The sequence below is a fragment of the Tiliqua scincoides genome, chromosome 2, assembly GCF_035046505.1.
Source record: "Tiliqua scincoides isolate rTilSci1 chromosome 2, rTilSci1.hap2, whole genome shotgun sequence".
In the NCBI taxonomy this organism is placed as follows: domain Eukaryota; kingdom Metazoa; phylum Chordata; class Lepidosauria; order Squamata; family Scincidae; genus Tiliqua; species Tiliqua scincoides.
Genome location: NC_089822.1, coordinates 197401871 through 197421040, shown reverse-complemented (window position 1 = coordinate 197421040; position 19170 = coordinate 197401871). Strand labels below are relative to the sequence as shown.

Below are 19170 nucleotides of genomic sequence, written 5' to 3'. Positions count from 1 at the left end.
CTTTGCAGAATGAAAATTGGCCCACTTTCCAGAATGACAATCTGTCCTGGATGCATCAGATGTGATGACATTAAACTGGAAGTGGTGTCATGGTGGGAAGTGACATCATCAAGCAGGAAGTGCTTTCCTCAGAATATGGCAAGCACTGAAATTTCCCATGGCAAACAAAGAAATGGCACCATTTTCCCTAGCTAGGCGGGCTATAAATAATTAAATCAAAATAAATATTAAAGTAAAATAAATAAATAAATAAATAAAATAAATTTATTTAAACAATTAAATAATTAATTGTTCCACCTGTTCCACCAAGTGAATTCTCTCTGTAGCCTTCCTTCAACAACCTCAACGCCCCACCCGAAAAAATCAGTAAGATTTTCAGCCCTACCCAGTGCCCAGTTTAAACCAGTGTGATTTGGGACAAAATCAGTTTTAAATCCAACATGTTTTTTCTTTGGGTTAGATTGAGATTCAAAGTTTCCCTCTTAACACCATTAAAACTCCAGAGTGAGGAAGAGAGGAAATGAGGCTCCGGGGCAGGGGGGGGGGTTGGAAAAGACAGAAATCCTTTCCAATAAAGCACTGGTTCCCAAACCACTGGTACCCACTTTTTAAAATAGCACACTATTAGGACCCTCCTAGCTTTGAAAGACTAAACAAGAAAGTAGTGTCACCTTACCAACTGAAGCCTCTGTTTTTACTGTTTTTATGGAGGGGGGTGCCTTCTGGAGCATTTCTGGAGCTCCACACTCATGAAATCAGGACTGTCAAATCAGAATGTTGCATTCCTCTTCTCCTGACCTTGACCATGAGCCAAGGCACAGTGACTTACTCATGCAACTGTGTAGCTTAGTGTGCAATCCTGACTCATGCTGGAGCAGGTAGGCCAATAGGTCTGTGCTGTATCCAGCGCGACGTAGGTGCAGGGTGGGGCGCAACTTGGAATATGGGGATTTTAAGGGGATTTCTTATCCTAAGAAACACCATAAGCAGACCTATGGGGCTACTTGGATTTGCACTCATGATTTCGCGGTGCAAATCCAAGCAGAACCTGTAGTGCTGGTTGGGCTAGAGACAGGGTTTAGGATCTGGCCTGCGCTGCCCTCCTGATCCGTATTGGGTCAAATCTGCATGTCCTGAACCTGCAAATAAGGAGGGGTGACTTGTAGTTTTGTCCACTTTCTTTTTATCAGAAGTTTCCCTATCTTCAGAAATGGCAGGAGGTTATTTTCCCCTTTTGTCATACTGGCCTTTTATTTTGGTACTGTCACCACTTTATTTATATTCCATTCTACCTGATTCAGAAGGTTCCCCATGGTAGCTTACATATAATTACATTTCTCTCATGTCCACAAACATATATTAACATCACAGCATTTCAACCAATGGAAGTGAATATTTGTCTCTTACTGCCCAATCCTATCCCCCATCACAGTGTAGTATACAGCAGTACCAAGAGATTGCAAGACACCCTCATGCAACAATGACCTTGAACATTCATTTTTTTTTTTTTTGAAGCTCTGGGATAGGAAAGAAGGAAAAGAAAATCAGAGTAGTGTTCAAGAAAATAACTTCCTTTCCACTTCCCCTCCCCACCAGTCACTGCACATGGTGGGGGGGGGGGGGAAGGAGAGCAACATGCAGCTTTGGCAACACACTATTGCGGGGCCCGGCATTGTTATTTTTCCTCTCTAATCCAATTGACCTACTATTAAGATGAATTGCTGATCAGCACACTTCATTTATAAGAATCATATTTGGTATGTACAATGGTTTTCTTTTTTATTTCAGAGAACATGACTATAAAGGATAAATATAAAGGACAATTCAGGAAACAAAATACGCATTAACCAGCATTATTTCTCATATAAGACATCAAAATCTCATTTCTGTGAGGTTTCAATGAGAAAAATCATTAAAATGCACATGCACATGTTCCTGTGGATCTCAGCAATCACAAGTACCTACTAACAGCCCAGTCCTAGCCAACTTTCCAGCACTGATATAGCTGCAATGCAGTACCAAAGTAAGGAAACAAATGTTCCCTCATCTTGAAATGTGTGTGACTGACCACCCCCCTGGCAGCAAGTTGCAGCATGCACGCCATTGGCACAGCAACATCAGTGCTGGAAATTTAGTTAGTATTGACTGTAAAGAGCTTTACTATAAAGCAAACTTCAGTAATGTCCCATGCAGGCAACCAATAAACCCATTTTAGCAAAGTTTTATTGTGATCTCCACAACATTATAATTATACATCTGCTTTACACCTGACTTTTCCACTACATGGTCATGCAAAAGAGATGTACCATACAATTGTTTTGTACCAATCTGTAACAGGTATAAATATGTGATACACTTCTGATTAGTCTCTCTCCCTCTCTTGTGCTTGTGAGTGTATGTATGAGATAGATGGCAAGTCTTTCCACAAACATGTGATCTTGAAAATCTGGACAATTTAGTCAGTGGCTGTATTTTACCTCTTGACTGAGCTAATTTTCTACTTCAGCAATCAGCTCTCTTATGCACCTTCTTTAATGAATACATGCTCCTCTGATTAAATTAACATTTTTGTCTACCTAATTAGCCTGAAAAAACCTATGCTGAGCTGATCCAGGAGCAGCTTTATTACTGTTCACTGGTGCATGTTTGCTACCCATCATTGTCAACTCAATGGGCTAATGATTAGAAGAACATTAAGTTTGGTTAATTTGGCTTTCCTTGGCAATCATCATGCCAATCTAGCCTATGAATTGACCCTTTAGGACAGAGACAGATGTTTCAATCATGCAGATGCATTCGTTAAGCTTCAATTGTCAGGCTGGCCAGTCTTGTGGCACAAAAATATAATATGAAACAGAAGCTAATTAAACCAACTCTTCCCTATTATTTTTTTGGAGGGTTCATTTTTTCTTTTTGGTTCATCTTTAATGCAGTCGGGGCAATGCCTAATCAGAATTATAAATAAAGATCTGTTTACTCATACTTGATGCATTAGTAAGTGTGGTCTCCAGAATGCTGTGCCATTGCCTGCCTGGTAACATAAGCACAAGTTGCTTAATGCCTCATTAATGTACATCAGTTAATGAAATCAAACCCAAGACAATGAACAGATGCAGTTGGGTAGACAGCTGCCACTAAAAAGAAGGCTCACCAGAAACTCATGATTCAGAGCACAGATAATTAGACAAGGCCCCTTAAGTCAATGGAACACTTAGATGTCAATTATGGGTATCATCACTGTATATTGTAGAAAGGAAATAAGCAAAAAGCACACTGCCACATTGCTATCCATAGCACTGAACTGGAAGAAGTTCCTTTGATTAATACAAGAAGTACTGCTCAAGTCAGTAATGTGTTTGCATCAACATGTACCCCTGGTGTGCTCTCTCTCTCTCTCTCTTCCCTGTATATGGAAACTGATTATTTGGGGCTTACCCACATGAATCACTAAAATACCTTGAATTGCTTTTTGATTCCCCTTCCCTGCATTTGTGAACTTATCCCACAATAAAGGTTGTCTGTTACACCTCTACCCTTGCCTCCCTCTTCCTTCCCCACCATACCATTGAGTTGCACCACTGGTCAGTGCATAGGGTCCCAAGCACATAAAATAGATTTTTCCTGTGTGTGCACATTAATGCATATCTGAAAAGCACACTCAGTAATAGCTGGGGTACATGTTCTGTGACCAATTTTAAGTACGGACTGCAAATCTGCAATTGACTGCAATTGAGTCGTACAGGCACAATGACAGCCAGTAGCCAAGCAATTATACTTGTCCGGGTCCCGCCCTGCACTCGGGACCCCGCCTTACCTCAGCAGAAGGCTCTGGGGCTGGGGAGCCAGGCAACAAGAGAGGGGAGAAACCAGAAGGGCAGGGGGAAGGGCAAAGTGAAGGCAGCACAGGAGAAGAAGGGAGGCCTTTAAGCCAAGGGAAGGGTGGCTCCCAAGGAACTGCCCTTTTTACCTCTCCTGAGAGGAAGGGGAGGAGCTATGGGGAGGGTAGCTGGCCCTACAAAAGCTGGGAGGCCAGTGATGCATGGGCTGGCTAGAAGCTGTACAGCCAACAGCCCCTGCCCAGGACTTAGACCAGGGAAAAGGGAACCCCCTCTCCCTGAGCCAGTCTGAGGCCTCCTCAGGACTCCCTTAAAGGGCCAGTCAGCCGGAGCAGAGGCTCTGCCCCAAGAGCCTCACAATACCGGCCAATAACTTTCTCTAAACATGGCTTCAGTTCAAAGATGGCAATCAACAATAAACCAAACAATATAGAGCTAGTATAATAATAAGCATTTGTACAGAACATTTTAAGTATATCTCAGTAACATTCATAACAATCCAGTAAGATAAGGCTATGTTATTATCCACTACAAGTCGACTTGCCTAAGGTCACTTAGGGCACAATCCTAACCCACTTTCCAGCATCGGCATAAGGGCAATGCAGCTCTGAGGTAAGGAAACAAACAGTCCCTTACTTTGAGGAGGCCTCCGTGAGTGCCACCCAACTGCAGGATGCAGCACACACCCCATTGGCACAGCTATGCCAGTGCTGGAATGCTGGTTAAGATTTGGGACTCAGTGAATTCATGGCAGAGAGGAAACTTGAAATGGAAACTTGCTGGGATACAGTTCAGCCTCTGCGCCCCTTTACTAACTAGCTCATTCCAATGTACCATGCCATATACTGATTGAAGTGCACATATAGGGTATAGGGAAATATGGGTATTTTCTTTGCATTCACATTTCTTCCTGAGTCATCCCACTGGACTTATTTTCATTTTCATGCTTTGCTGAACTAAACCTATTATTAAAGGAAAATGGGAAGCATGATTAAGAAATGGCATTACGAAGCCTAAAACAAAACAGATGTTTGTTTGCTGACATGTGATTTAACCAAACTGAAAGCCCCAGTTTAAATCTTCAAAGCTGTAAGCATCTACCACTCAGGATGCAACAATAAGCAGATAAAAGAAGAAAAACCGTTTGTAGAGAATAATATGTGGCATTGTGACACCAGCCACACTGTGTCACAATGAATGCAGTACTTCTTCTTTCTTCCCAGACAAAGCTGATCCTGGCATAAAGGAGAGAGTGGGACTGACAAACATATTCTCCCTTGTCTTCATAAAATTTGTTATAAAGAAGACTATGATGGGTTACAGGAACATTCTCATAGCACAGAGCTATTTCAAAAGCAACACAATAAAATTATATGCTAACATTTCAGTGGGCCAAACAACCATGAGAATAATGAGGCAAGTCAGAGAGGAAGGGTGGAAAACCAACACTTCCCAAGGTTCTTCATAAGGATAAAAATCTTAGGCTGATAAGAAATTGGTGTGTTTTAAATCACATCCACAAATTTACGGTAGAGCTAGCAGCACTGTGGAGGAGGAGGCTAGGCACCCAATGTCTCAAAAAATAAAACTGAGTGTCAGCATTACGTTGTCAACAGTAGTGACTGAAGTGTCCTATCTGAATTTAGAGGTTTGACAGACACAGAATAAGTATCACAGAATGGGTTTTTATACAGTATATTCTGCATACTTGCTTGAATTCATGTCAGCTTGTTGATGGGCTTTATCAGGTCTGTACCTGGACACATGCTCTGCTGTCATAGGTCCCAAGCCCAGAACTGCCATTTTTTTCTAAACAAAAATCCAAGGGGGAAAATGGCACTTAAATATTGCACATTTCACACCCACCAAGGAATTTTGTCTTGTTTACTTGGTTTTAATTGAGTGTTAACAAGACTCAAAGTTTGTAAATCAAATTTTAAAAATGATAGAAGACAAAATGCTATCTTCTTTGTACCAATTGCAAAGCTTATTTTGTAAATGTTTATTTCAAATGTGCATCATACTAAAAGCAACTGTTTGGTTGAAATATCACCTTTATTACTACTGCAAGCTCAATTCCCCCATCCCAGGAAACAACAAGCAAAAAACAAACACACACACAAAACCCCCAACAACTTCAAACCAAAATCCCAATAGACTGTAACTCCAGGGCTTGTAACTGGGCAAAGAGGCATCTTTTAAAGTGTTGCTTTTCTTATACTTAGCAGGTGGAGAGCACTTGTCCCTATTCACCCCCACCTTAACTAGTGTCCGTTCGCTGGTGTTTCTTCTGCATCCTTTTAGACTGTGAATTGTTTGGGGACAGGGAACCATTTATTTATTCAGCTAAGTAAACCTTTTTGTGAACTTTTTTGGTTGAAAAGCAGTATCTACCAATTTGTAATAATGTCTGCATGATATGAAAAGTTGTTCAAGAACACTTGATATAACATATACAAGCAATCATCATTCAGGGGTCACAACTGTGAATCCACTGTGCATAAAGGCCCCTGGCTCTCTAGAGGGAGTGGAAATAAATGCCCTTAATCAGTGGAGTGAGGATGAAGCACTTTCTAACCATCTACCTAACAGCTGGCAACCAAATTCTCCTTGCAGAGCATGTCAGGCTGTTGCTAAGGAAACACCAGATTGCTTCTTCACCCTTCCATTAGAACCAACAAAAAGTCATCTCTGCACCATACATATACTCGTAGGTGCATAATGAAAGAAAAAACTTGACCCAAGTCCAGAGATAATGTGCACCCTTACAGAGTTTGTGCAGGCCTGTGAAAATGTATATAAATCAGAAATGCAAACTGGAATTCTGGTTCATACTGCCTGAAGGACATAAATGCAGAACCAGGCCAAAATATATGTTATTTACCCACATCGAGGCAAAGCTCAAAAATCACTTGGGTAACTTTGATCCCATTCCTATCCTCCCCCACTATAGCACACAGATATACAAAAACAAACAGTGTTGTATACTATGGTGGTCATGGTGGGGTGATTGCTATGCTTGGAAAAGGCAAGATAAAATATCTTTCCTGACCCCTTCATAAACTTCTCACAGTGCAATCCTATCTTGTGCTAGATCAGGCAGGCCAGATGGCCTGCACTGTATCCAGCACAAGACTGGGGCCAGAAGTGGCTCAGCCGGAGGCAAGGGGAAACTCTTTCCCCTTACCCCCAGGTAAGCCACCACATTCCCAATGGATCTCCTTGAACTTGTGCCACATCAGGAGGTGGCATAAGTCCGAGGAAAACAGAGCAGCTACAAGCACTCTGTGCTGGTCAGGGAATGGGACTGGAATCCAGCATAATAGCCATGTCACAGCCCCACCTTCCACTCCCCTCTGGCACCGCCCTCTGCCTCCCCCCCCTGCTTCTCTCCTGCCTCCTCCCCAGATCCCTATGTCGGCCAAGCTTGGCCGATGCAACTTACCTGGTGGAAGCTGCCATGGAGGCTGGATGCAGTCTCCGTGCTCCAGCGCAGCTCTGTGCGCTGGCGCGGTTTGCTCCCAAGGAGATGCAAACATGCTTCATAGCATGTTTGCAACCCTCCTAATGCAGGGTTAAGACTGTGCCCTCAATCACCTATGGGTCTTCTATATAGCTGGCACATGTCTGAGGAGAGAAGTGAAGTATCCAGAAGACATTGGAGGACATAGCATCCAGGTGCACATTTCTTACCCCAGAATAAAAGCCCCTCCTACCTACAACATGCCTCCCACCCTCCGTTTGGTCCACTCAAGAATGCCCCCTGCCCACAAAACTCCCTCTTGGCCAATTCACTGGGACCAGCAAAGCATCTCCTAGCTGTTGCCATGTACTGCAGAAAACCATCTCTGGAGGCAGTCTAAAAGCACACGGCAACACGCTATATTGGAAAGACATTTGCAACACCATAAAGCATGTTCCACTGTGGGAAAGCTAGTCCTGTCAGTGAAGCCTGCCCATGGGATTGGGCAGTTGATCACTTATTTCAGATCATACTACTGGCCGTCTTCAGTGCAAACATATATATGCAGCAGTGATATTGTCAAAACACCATCCAAATTGGAAAAGGATGTTTAATTATTCTAATGTTACTGTTATGACAAAACTCCATTGAAAAGCACAATTTACCACCATCACCACCGGCAGTATTAAAAAGGGTAGCAGGTTCCTGAGACACAAAAGGTAAATACTCCTTCCTAGGGGCCCAGTGGAGCTGCTATATAAAAGCTTCTTAATCAGAAGGCTAATATGTATATGCTACTCCCTCAAGAAAGTGTATGTCGGGGTTCCCCTCCTCCCACAAGTCCCCAACTTACCCAGGGAGAAGGCTTCTGGGCCAGAGGAGCAGGGAGGAAGACGGTGGAACATGGGGCCACCTCTGCAGAGGCTGCCTGGGCACTCCTGTGGGCGGCAAGGCACAGCAGAGGAACACTGCATGCCGAACCCCCCGCTTCACCCCCTGCCTTGGAGGAGGGAGGGGGGAGACAGGACACAGGCGATTCAGCTGCTGGGTAAATGCCCCTCCCCTGCCTTGGGGGGGAAGGGGAGCACTCCCTCGCCCAACCAGCCAGGGCCTGCCTTGCCGGGCAGGGCACCTGGCTGTGACATCAGGAGCCCACAGCTGGACCTCCTGGAGTCATCTGCAGAGCTACAGGACCCAGGTGGGCAGGGCCAGCCCATCCCCAAAAGGCAGAGACCAGAGCAGAGGCAGCAGCCTTCCCAGCCCTCTCAGGAACAACCCTGGTAGCTCCAGGTGAGATGGAAAGAGGAAGGGGAGGAGTTGTGGTAATCCCAGGGGAGGGCAGTCCTAGAGACAGGCCCTTTTTGTACCATCCCTGTGAGGGAAGGGGAGGGGCCAAAGGAAAGGGGTCTGCCCTACAGAAACCTGGAGGCCAGGGATGACAAGGCAGTCAGAAGAGCAGGCAGGAGGATTTGCTGCTAGCAGCCCCTGCTCCTGACTGGCAAATGCTGCCACTCCAAAAAGGAGGAACTGGGTGCCCCAACCTCCCCCTTCTTCTGGTGAACTGTTCTGAGGCCTCCACAAGGAGGTCCCCTTTGGAAAGGCTGGGTGGGCCTCCCCCCACAAGGAGGCCTCACAGTGTAAGTGCCCATGCTCTAATAGAACCAAAGAACTAGTAGTTATTAGATAGAACTGGAACTAGTAATTTGCATACCACATGCCAACTTGAGTTCAGATGTTGTATGCAAGAGTCTAGGAAGATAGCATATGTAAAAAGAATAATTTAAAACTCTTTTTTTACAAATGGAGTTAAGCCAAAAATCAGTAACTTTGTATGAAAGTTTCAAATGCCATAAAATAAGCATGCATATTTGTAGTCTAACAAGGGATGAGAACTGATGGAACTGAAAATGTTCCCATCCATTAAAATGGCAATTGGAAATGGAGGAAGTACTCTTGTGGCATGTATTCCTATGGAATGCATCCTTAATGCAATCTACCTGGGATAGTGAAAAGGTCTTGGTACTTGAATGTGTAAAAGTAAAATCTCATGTGCTTCCATATCTTAAAGCTGGTGGGTATAACATAACATTATATGTGTTTCCCCATCTCTCTTGTCTTTTTACATCAGCTGAGTATATGTGTTTTGTCAGGCATTTGGGATAGGCTGAGCTGCAATCTTGCACACACTTTCCTGGGACTAACACAATGGGACATGTTTTTATGTAGATAGGTAAGACTTACCTACTTCTGACTCTGTAAGTCTCATCACTCTGCTAGATATTTTATTGGGTTGTGTATTTACTGTTTTAATTGTTGTAAGCCTCTTTGGGGTTAAGGTGAAAAACAAACTATAAACATAGGTATAGTCTCTACCATAATTGCTGTCCTCACATCCAAAGACTTCTCACAATGGCAAATGATGTTAAAAACATAGGAGCCACAGGTGAGTGCTTGTCAGTATATATATATAAGATCCTCAACACATTCACTCCTATTGGAGTGGGGACTGCATTTTACGTTTCTGTATTTCAGTGATAACAAAACAGTGGCTGGGGCCATAACTATACAAATATGCTCTTACAAAATTTTAATAAAGCAGTTATGTATATACTGTAAACAAACAGAAAGTCTGGAGACTATCAGTGCAACACCCTGGGCAAGGTACTGAGGTAGCTGCTTCATTACGTAAAAGTATCTGCTAGATATGTAATGCTGAAAAAGGACACAAATATTGTTTTGGTTGTTTCATAACATAGATATTAATCTATCCTCCCCTACAAGAATTTCAGTATATGACTTTTGTGCATTGAACTCATAACTTACCCCTGCAGGGCAAAAACTTTATTTTACAGTGGTCTATTGTGTTAATACAGGAGGAAAAGCTAGTGAAAAATGAGCTTCTGGAGAGGAATATCTTTAAAGTTAATGTTCCAGACTTGTATTTTTAATGTGATATAAATTAAGTTTTATGCCTGGAATTTATGAAGTAAAAGAAACAAGGCCTTGGAGTTGCAATAAAAACCTGAGGTCAAGATATGTATATAGGTCATTTTTATGTTAAAATTAGATCCTTTGTTTCCAAGTCATATTCTACTTTCACTTGCTCCAGAAATAAGCACCAGATAGTCACAAGTACTGGTATCAAAACTTTCAAGAAATCAAGTTTATTATCTAAGAAAGATTTGATGCTCCCTGTTACTTCAAATGCCTTGATTTGGTACTTCATAAGTTTACTACTTGGCAACCAAAAACAACTGCCCAGTCCTAAGTCTCCTGGCACCTACGTCTCCAGCGGCACCTGGTACCTACATCTCCAGCCACCAGATCATATGGGCTAATGCCAGGAGTCCACTTGGGGTAAGGGAGAGTTTGCTCCCTTACCCCGGGTAATGCAGCCATGGTGCCAAAGTGTTTCCTCAAATCTGCACCTGCTTTTCAGTGGGCACAGACATGAGGAGGCTCATGTTGGGCTGCCTGAGCAGGGAGGCAGGTTAGGATACGGTGACAGAGACTGATCATTTAATAGTGTCTGTCTAGGTATGTAGACAGCAACAGATGAACATGCATGGCTGCAACTCCAGGGTAAAGAGAAAACTTAAGTTTCATTCTCCAGTATTAAGCAACATTCCAGTGCCCTGTGAACGCAGAAAACAAGGGGAGGAAAAAAAAATGTATGTAGTTGTCATTACATAAACGCAGCAGGAGATTGATTTTGAAAAAGCACAGTAGTTACAGAATCAATAAAAGCCAAATTCAACAGTATTACTTAGTGGCTTGTGTGCTTGGTATTGAGCTCCCAATAGGTATCACAGGAACCAACATCTGTTAGCAAAAACTGAGATGGTTTCCTTTAATAGGAACACACAATGCTGCCTTGTATGGAGTCAGAGCACTGGTTCATCTTGCTGTCTGCTGTAGTAGCAGCTCCCCCTCACCTGCAGTCACTACCTGATCCTCTACTGAAGGGATTTATCCTGGAACCTTCTGCATACAAAACATGCATATTGGGCCTCTCCCTTCTATATTCACTTTGCTGATTTACTGCAAGGTATAGCTCTGTTTATGTGGCTTGGGCATTTGTATCCAACTGAGAATTCTCCCATAGTGGCTGACATAGAATCAATCAATGGGAAATCATTTGAACAGAAACTAGGGAGTGGGGATTATGCCTCACTGGCTTCTCCTGTTCCTCACAAGACAGTTGCTATTTGTTCTGGGGCCTCTGTAAGGGAGTTTGAAAAGTACCAATTGGTGGAAATGGCAACATTCTCCTTTGCCCTTCTCCGCATCCTCACAGGACAGTTCAGAGCGACTATCGAGCATGAGAAGAGGCCCTGTCAACTTGATAGCTACCAGCAGGGAGAAGTGAAGACAGTGTGTCTTCATCTTGTCAGCTTTCCTACCTTTTTCTTATTATTGTGCATGTGAATGTGTCTGGCTTAATTGAACAATTTTGATTCCTGGTCAGTACCATTCCAAAGGATGGAACAACAACATAAGGCCAGTATACCATATTCACCAACTATAGACCAATGCCTGACAGATTTCTGGAAATGATGTCTGCAAATGTTCATAATTAGATAAAACTGAATATGCAAATTGCCCATGACCCTTTGGGGCTTGGTGTATTTTTCATACAAACCCTAATATACCAGAAGCAATGTATATTTTAGCTTTAGCTGTGATATTCCAGAAGTTTAACTTTGCTAACTGGTACAATACATTACAATTGCAAGTCCTTCAACATTATGCAACCTTCCATGCATTACTTAAATTAGAAAGTCAGTGACATATTTATATTGCAATTAAAATGTTAAGATTTCCCTCAGGCACTACTTTTCCCAGTTACTGTATCTAAGGTGCATTTCTCTTATGCCATAGAATTGCATGATAAAGGCAACATTTCGTTCTATATTTAAAGTTTAAATTTGCATTGTAGTGGATCTGAATTACAACAATGAAACTGCAGCCTTTTTGAGGAGTAAGTCTATTGTAAAGGAATTTTGAGAGTTAGAGCTAAACTGGTAGAGAGCTGAGAATATTAAATGTAGTGTGCACCCAATTCTATACGTGTCTACTCAGACGTCCTATGTTCTTCAATGCACTTATAACCCAGAAAGCACATGGAGAACTGTAGCTTTTGTTTGAATGCATTTAATTCTGCTTTTGTGGGATATTTGAGAGAGAGAGAGAGAGAGAGAGAGAGAGAGAGAGAGAGAGAATATCATCTGGGTTGTCCAACTGGGTTTTGTGAATTTGCACCAACCATCGTATTAGTGCTAAAAGAACCAGCGGCTTCTTGCATGCGCTAATGTAATAATTATTCACAAGCAAAGGAAAAGAGGTATGAGTAATCAGGACAATACTCTGTTTAAGATGACAAAATACAGTATTTTAAGTGTGAAGGCACAATTCTTTCTGAGCCAATTTACAGAACTTTCAAAGAGGACAAACTCCCAAGTACTCCTAGGCCACTAGAGAGATGGGTTCTTTGTCCAGAATGCTGCCCCTTATCACTGTCCAAAGAAATTATAACAACTCTAGATAAGCATGACTCACCCAAATGCTGAACAGGTGGGGCCTTGATATCTGCAGGGGATCCATTCTTGGACCCCCCCTGCTGATACTGAAAATTGCAGATAACTGTGATCTTCGCACCCTTAAGCCCTCCAACAAGGACTGGAGCTGTGCTCCAGTAACCTACAAAGGGCTTTCTGAAGGGCTTGGGGAGAATCCCCTGGACAGTGGCGTCACTATGGTGGTGCAAGTGGTGTGGTCTGCACCGGGTGACGTGCAAGGGGGGACGACGCGCACTGGGAGGGTGACGTGCTAAAATTGTGGTGGTTAGGAGTAACCCCATCATGTTATATGCCATTGAATGTGGAATTTCCAGCAGAATGCAATGCAAAAACTGGGAGTGAAATATCTCCTTCCTATCCAAAGGTATTGGCAAAAACCCGGAAAACAAAAACTGCATGCATCCCAATGGCAAGTGAAACTGAGCCGTATCGTGCGCTGACTCGTGAGTATGCGAACTTGCCTTAGTCCGTCAGAAAGGGCAGGCTGAGAGGAATCCAACAACACCAGAATGGTCCTGATCCAATGAATGTAGCCCCCAAAAACACCTGAGAAAGATGTCCTTCCCTCCAAGCTGGTGAATGTATTGAGCCCTATGGAAAGCAAAACTAGGCCACATGGTCGTGTTTACTCATGAGTTAGCAAACGTGCCTTGGCTGCTGGGCAGGTCAGGCAAAGGGAAAGGTGAGGCCACCAGAATGGTCCTGATTTGATGCAACTGGAGCTTAACAAATGCTCCAGAAGGCAGCCCCCCCCCCCCCCGCATAAAAATAATGAAAAAGAGGCTTGACAGGATAAGGTGAATGTTTTTGTTTTAGGCTGCAATCCCATCCACACTTTTCTGGGAGTAAGCCCTGCTGACTATAAACTGATTCTCTTTTTTTTTGGGGGGGGGGGGTGTTATTGTAGACAGGCTACAGAGAAAATTCACTTTTTGGAACAGGGTTGGCTTGCCCATATTTAATTATTTGTTCTACTTTAAATTAGTTATTTATAATTTTTTATTTTAATTTGCTTTATGATGGGTCCTGGACAGACTGTCATTCTAAAAAGTGGATCCCAGTGCTAAAAGTTTGAGAACTGCTCCAATAAGGTGTTAGTAAGTTGACACCCTTTGGGGAGGTGACACCACTAGTCACCAAAATCACTAAAATTACAGTTTGTAAAAATAATACTATCATGTTATATATCAACGTGTAATTTCATGCAGAATGCAATGAAACAAACTGCGTTGAACTATCTTTATTCTATCAAAAGGTACAGCCAGTAAACCAGTGGGGGTGGGGCGATGGTAGATCACCACACCCACCAGGTGGAGTGTTGCCCCACCCACTGCAAGGGGGTGACGTGTTCGCCTCCCGCACCAGGTGACGCAAACCCTAATGACACCACTGCCCCTGGAACAGTGTTTCTCATACTGTGGGTCAGGACCCACTAGGTGGGTCATGAGACAATTTCAGGTGGGTCCCCATTCATTTCATTATTTTATTTTTCATATATTAGACTTGATGCTACCATGATATGTGACTGCATTTGGGGAAATGTTATAGACCTGTACTTTTAACAAACTACTATGTACATTCTTTTAACAATGATAGTAAAGGAAACTTACTCCTGGGTAAGTGTGGGTAGGATTGCAGCCTAGGATAGTTAAAAATTTTCCTGCTTGATGATGTCACTTCCAGTCATGACATCACTTCCGGTGGGTCCCGACAGATTCTCATTCTGTCCCAGTGGGTCCCGGTGCTAAATGTGGGAGTACCGCTGCCCTGGAAGGCTTCCCTGGGCCTCAGAATGCCATAAAAGGCACAAAAATGTTACTTCTGGTTTCCCTTGGGAAACTGGAAATACAGGTTGAGCCTCATTATTTGTGTGGGTTCCGTTCCAAGCACTCACATGGATGGCAAAAAAGCACTATAGCAAATCAATTTAAAAAACAAAGTTTCTTTGCTCCAGTGATTTAAAAACAACCTTGCTGACCTTTGTGATGTAAGATAAGAGTCATTAAGAAGACAATCACTCAATCAGTCATCCTCCAAGTGCTTCACTCAGTCCCTCCCTTCACTAATGCAAAGCTATCGCCTTTCTTTCACGTGCTCAGGTGGGAGGGGTCCGCTGGAGAAAGAAAGACTGATGGATTGTCAGCCAGCTGCCTCCCCTCTCATTAACGAGGCTATTGTTACTGTTCAGTTTTTTACAATGATTTTAAAGGGATGCATTTTTCCTCTTCTCCAGGGATCAGCACATTCCTTCTCATTTGCAGTGGCCATTCGTGTTGAGTCAAATCCATGTATAAAAAATCTGTGTATAAATAGGCTGGACCTGTAGTATTTTTTTGTCTCATTCTGAAGCCCACAGAGGTAGTGGGTGGATGTGTGCCATCTCTTCAGGCTTCAGAAAGCCCTTTGAAGAGGACTGGAGCACAGCTCCAGTTCCCTTTGGAGGGCTCAGGCTGAGCTGAGTCTGGCTGAATGCGAATCCAGGGGACCCGCATTGAGCCAGATTCGTGGATGTAAAATCTGCAGATAAACAGGTTCTACCTGTACTTTCCAAATGTTACTGTTTTGGATATTTCTTTGCAAGGCTATGATACAAATCAAGTATATTGTCACACCCTGTAAAGTTATCACAAATTCTACTATTTAACTTGAAGCTGAGAAGAAAAATATATTTGCTCTTCATTGGCATCCTTCAGTCTTGGAAGACTATGGTATCACGCTCTGAATAGTGTTCTGGAACAGAGTGTCCTCTCCAGTGCACGAAGCCTGGGTAAAGTAGATAGGGAGGATAGACTGTTACCCATGCAGCACATCCCCCCTCTCCACGTCACTGAAATGGTCCAATGGAAAAGCAGAAGCCAATACGGTTGGTTCCAGCGGCGTCGCAGGAGTTGCCAAAGCGTGACTGTATACAGCCGCGAACTGCCTCAGGGACTCCGGCTCCGGATTTTGCCTCAAGGTTGACTCCTGAAGCCTCTTCCATAACTGGATGTAGCCACAAGGCAGTGGAGGTTTGGGATCAGAGTTTTCCTTCTCTCAGATGAGCTGCCTTCCCAGGCTGATGAGTCCCATCTACCTGGTGGCTGTTTAGTAGCCTCTTATGACAAGTACAGCCAAACTGAGGGCCTATTCTTATCCCCAGCCCCCAGGGGTTCTCTTCATTAAAAATGTAGATTGTAGGGCCTTGATGGAAACCCTTCAATACCCTTACAGAGTAAACATTAGCAGATCAAACTGCACATGAAAATCTCAGTGGCCTTGACCCTGTGGAGAGCTTATTACATTTCCTAGATGGCCTAGTACAGAACTCCCTTTAGTCTTCCTGTGAGATATTATCTTACTAAATCACAGCTGGCTAGAGACATGTGGTTGCTGTACAGAACTGGGTATTGTATGTCTCAAATGAACCTTCATATTTTACACTCCATTTATCCTTTTGGTGGAAGAAATACCACTGGAAAAGCAGATGCAGGGAAGACTTGTTCTTGCATTAAAGGTTATGTTTGTTTATACAATTTCAGCAATTCCTTTACTTTGAAATTAACTATAGGAAACATTAGAAAGCCAAAAGGATCAAGAGAGCCCCTTAACAAGATGCCTTAGAGGGCAGAATTTGTTACTATGAACATTTTTGTATGTTTTCACACAAAATCATATCATGCATATGCCATCACATATCATTATCTCAAATTTGTCAACTCCTCGCCCAACAAGAACAGCTGCTTCCATGGCTGAAAAATTCCTCACCCCCCACATGTTTGCCCACCATATCAAATATTGCACTGTACTGGTTACATTTGATTCCATGCACAGAATTTCCACCTTCAATACACTTCCCAACTTTCCAGACAACAATGCAGTAGTCATATTCACATGATTGGTTACTTCCAAAGAAGGCTGAGGATCTCCAGAAATCCACAATCTAAGTGGAAAGTACAGGAATGCTCCAGAATCCCCAGCACGCATCTGTCTGGGGCCTCTGCTGGGCTTAGAATGACTGGAGGAGTAGAAAAAGTGACTTCTGTTTTTTTCTGAAAATTAGAAGTGACTTTTTAATGCATTAATGACTTTAAGGTCCAGGGAAGCGGATTTGGGGCCACCCTGTATACAGTATATAGCACACAGTGTCTATAATTTACCTCTTCCAGGACTGAAAAGAGCAGCTGAAACTAAGGAGTAACAGATGCATGAAAATGAGAAGCTTAAGGATGGCTGGATAAGGATTGACACAGAAACTAACGCCAAGAATGACTGGATGAGGAGTGACAGAGAACACTAAGGTTAAAGATGTGGTTGGTAACCTTCAGTCTTAAAAGACTATGGTATAAGCCTACAGCACCTGGTATTCCCAGGCGGTCTCCCATCCAAGTACTAACTAGGCCTGACCCTGCTTAGCTTCTGAGATCAGACGAGATTGGGCATGTGCAGGGTAACAGTTGCTGACAGGTTAAAGATACTAAGAGTGAAATCCAAACTAACATTTACAATAGCAGGTTCCACTATTGTAAATGGCTGCACAGCGGTGCATGCCATTTTGGAATCATCACTGCAAACGTTGGCCGTGTTGGCAGCCTGTTGTCACTACTAACTACCTGTATGAGTGCAGCTAAGCTGGCATGGGGGTGGGCAACAGGAGGAACAGGATGGATGTATGTGGGAACTGAACCAGTGGATACCGAGAGCCACCTGTATATTTTTCTTTCTTAATGAGAGTCTTATTAAGGAGAGCCCAGTTATCTCCCCCATACAAGACAAAGTTACTTGATATAAAATAGGGCCATATTTATTAATTAGAAGATAGTCATCAATCAATAACTGCAGTGAGCCCTGTCTAGGACACTATACCTCCCAAGTCTTGGCACCCACCCTGGAGGGGACAGCCTATGTGCCAAGACTCCATTGTCTCCAAAACACACTGACTTCAACCTGGGATTGCCTCTCAAAGACCCCAGCTTTCTTGCTGTCAACCCTGGAAAGGAGGTTGATCAATCCACCCTTATGCAATAAATTGTCTGCTTCCAAAGCAACTTCTTTTGTTGCTATATAACAGTGCCATCTGGATATTTATCTATCACACTTGTATTCCACCTTCCTACACAATGAGTCTGTAGCAGAGAAATGCCAACAAAAAGGGGGATGGCAACAGATGAAAAGAAAGGAGAAATGTACTGCAAAATATTGTTATTGGCCTAGCATGTTCAGCCATGTTACCTTCTTCTAGAGAACAAAAAACATACAATACAACACAAAAATGGATTTTAATGAATAGGACTGAATTAGTAGATTATTTTGTGAAAAACCATGTTATTTGCACCCAGAAAAAGGTAATGAGCCCAAATGCATTGGTCATCAATATTTATTGGGCAGCCCAGCGCTGTGCTTGCAGTGCCAGTACTGGGTGTCACAAAAGAGGCACTTTCCCACGTGGGAGAGACCCACCACCAGTGGAGGGGTCAGAGCCAGTTGGCACAGTTGGAGGACCAACGGGTGGTAAATATCCCTTCCAGGCAATGGGATGGCTTTCTGGGGTCAAGTGGGAGGTGGGGAGGGGGCAGAATTAGGTCAGATGGGGCCCAGGAGGGAGTCGGGGACAGTGGCAGAAGCTGCCGATGAATCCTATCCCATTTCTTGAGCTGCGGAGACCGACACAGGTCTCCTCAGTTCTGTGCCAGCTCAAGAGGAGTTGGCACAGCTCCAAGAAGACCCATTGGGTCTGAGGGGTTCTACATGGCATAAGGGAACCAAGAAGGAGACCTCTGGTAGCTTCCCGGGTTCCACAAAATACAATGTGGCCATTTCAGCAGCACTTTACCACTGGGTACTGGGGAAGCTTAGGATTGGGCTGTTAAAGATTTTTATTTCGCTTTGCCTGCACTCAAAGCAATGTACAACAACAAATATGCAATAAAATATACAATTAAAAATAAATTAAAACCAATTAAAACAAAACATTATTGGAGTAGTTAAAAGATGTAAAAACAGCAATAATGTATAATAAAAATAGTGGAAAAACAGCAACCAATGACCTTGCAAAGACAGGTGTCAGTGGAAACACAATTATGGCATTGGTGTTCCACTAAGTTAAAATGTGCCATATTGCTCCTGTTTGCATAGACATGATTTATTGCAGGTGATACTTCTTGGAACACCAGTAGCACAACACGGCATACTTTTGAAAGATGGCTTTCATTGGGATAGCTGGGGGAACAGCACAGTTTCCTTGTAGGTTTCCTAGCATCATTTTGCTCCCTGAACAGCAGCACTCATCACCCTTATCTGGACCATTCTGGAATTG

General features: G+C 43.2%; 1 protein-coding gene and 1 pseudogene across 4 annotated transcripts in view; both read right to left on the bottom strand.

Moving 5' to 3' along the window:
* Positions 1-19170, bottom strand: part of SGCD (sarcoglycan delta) — a 236451-nt gene that overhangs the window by 175270 nt on the left and 42011 nt on the right. The gene's annotated exons all lie outside the window — the stretch shown is intronic.
* On the bottom strand, positions 17203-17319 carry LOC136643000 (5S ribosomal RNA; annotated as a pseudogene).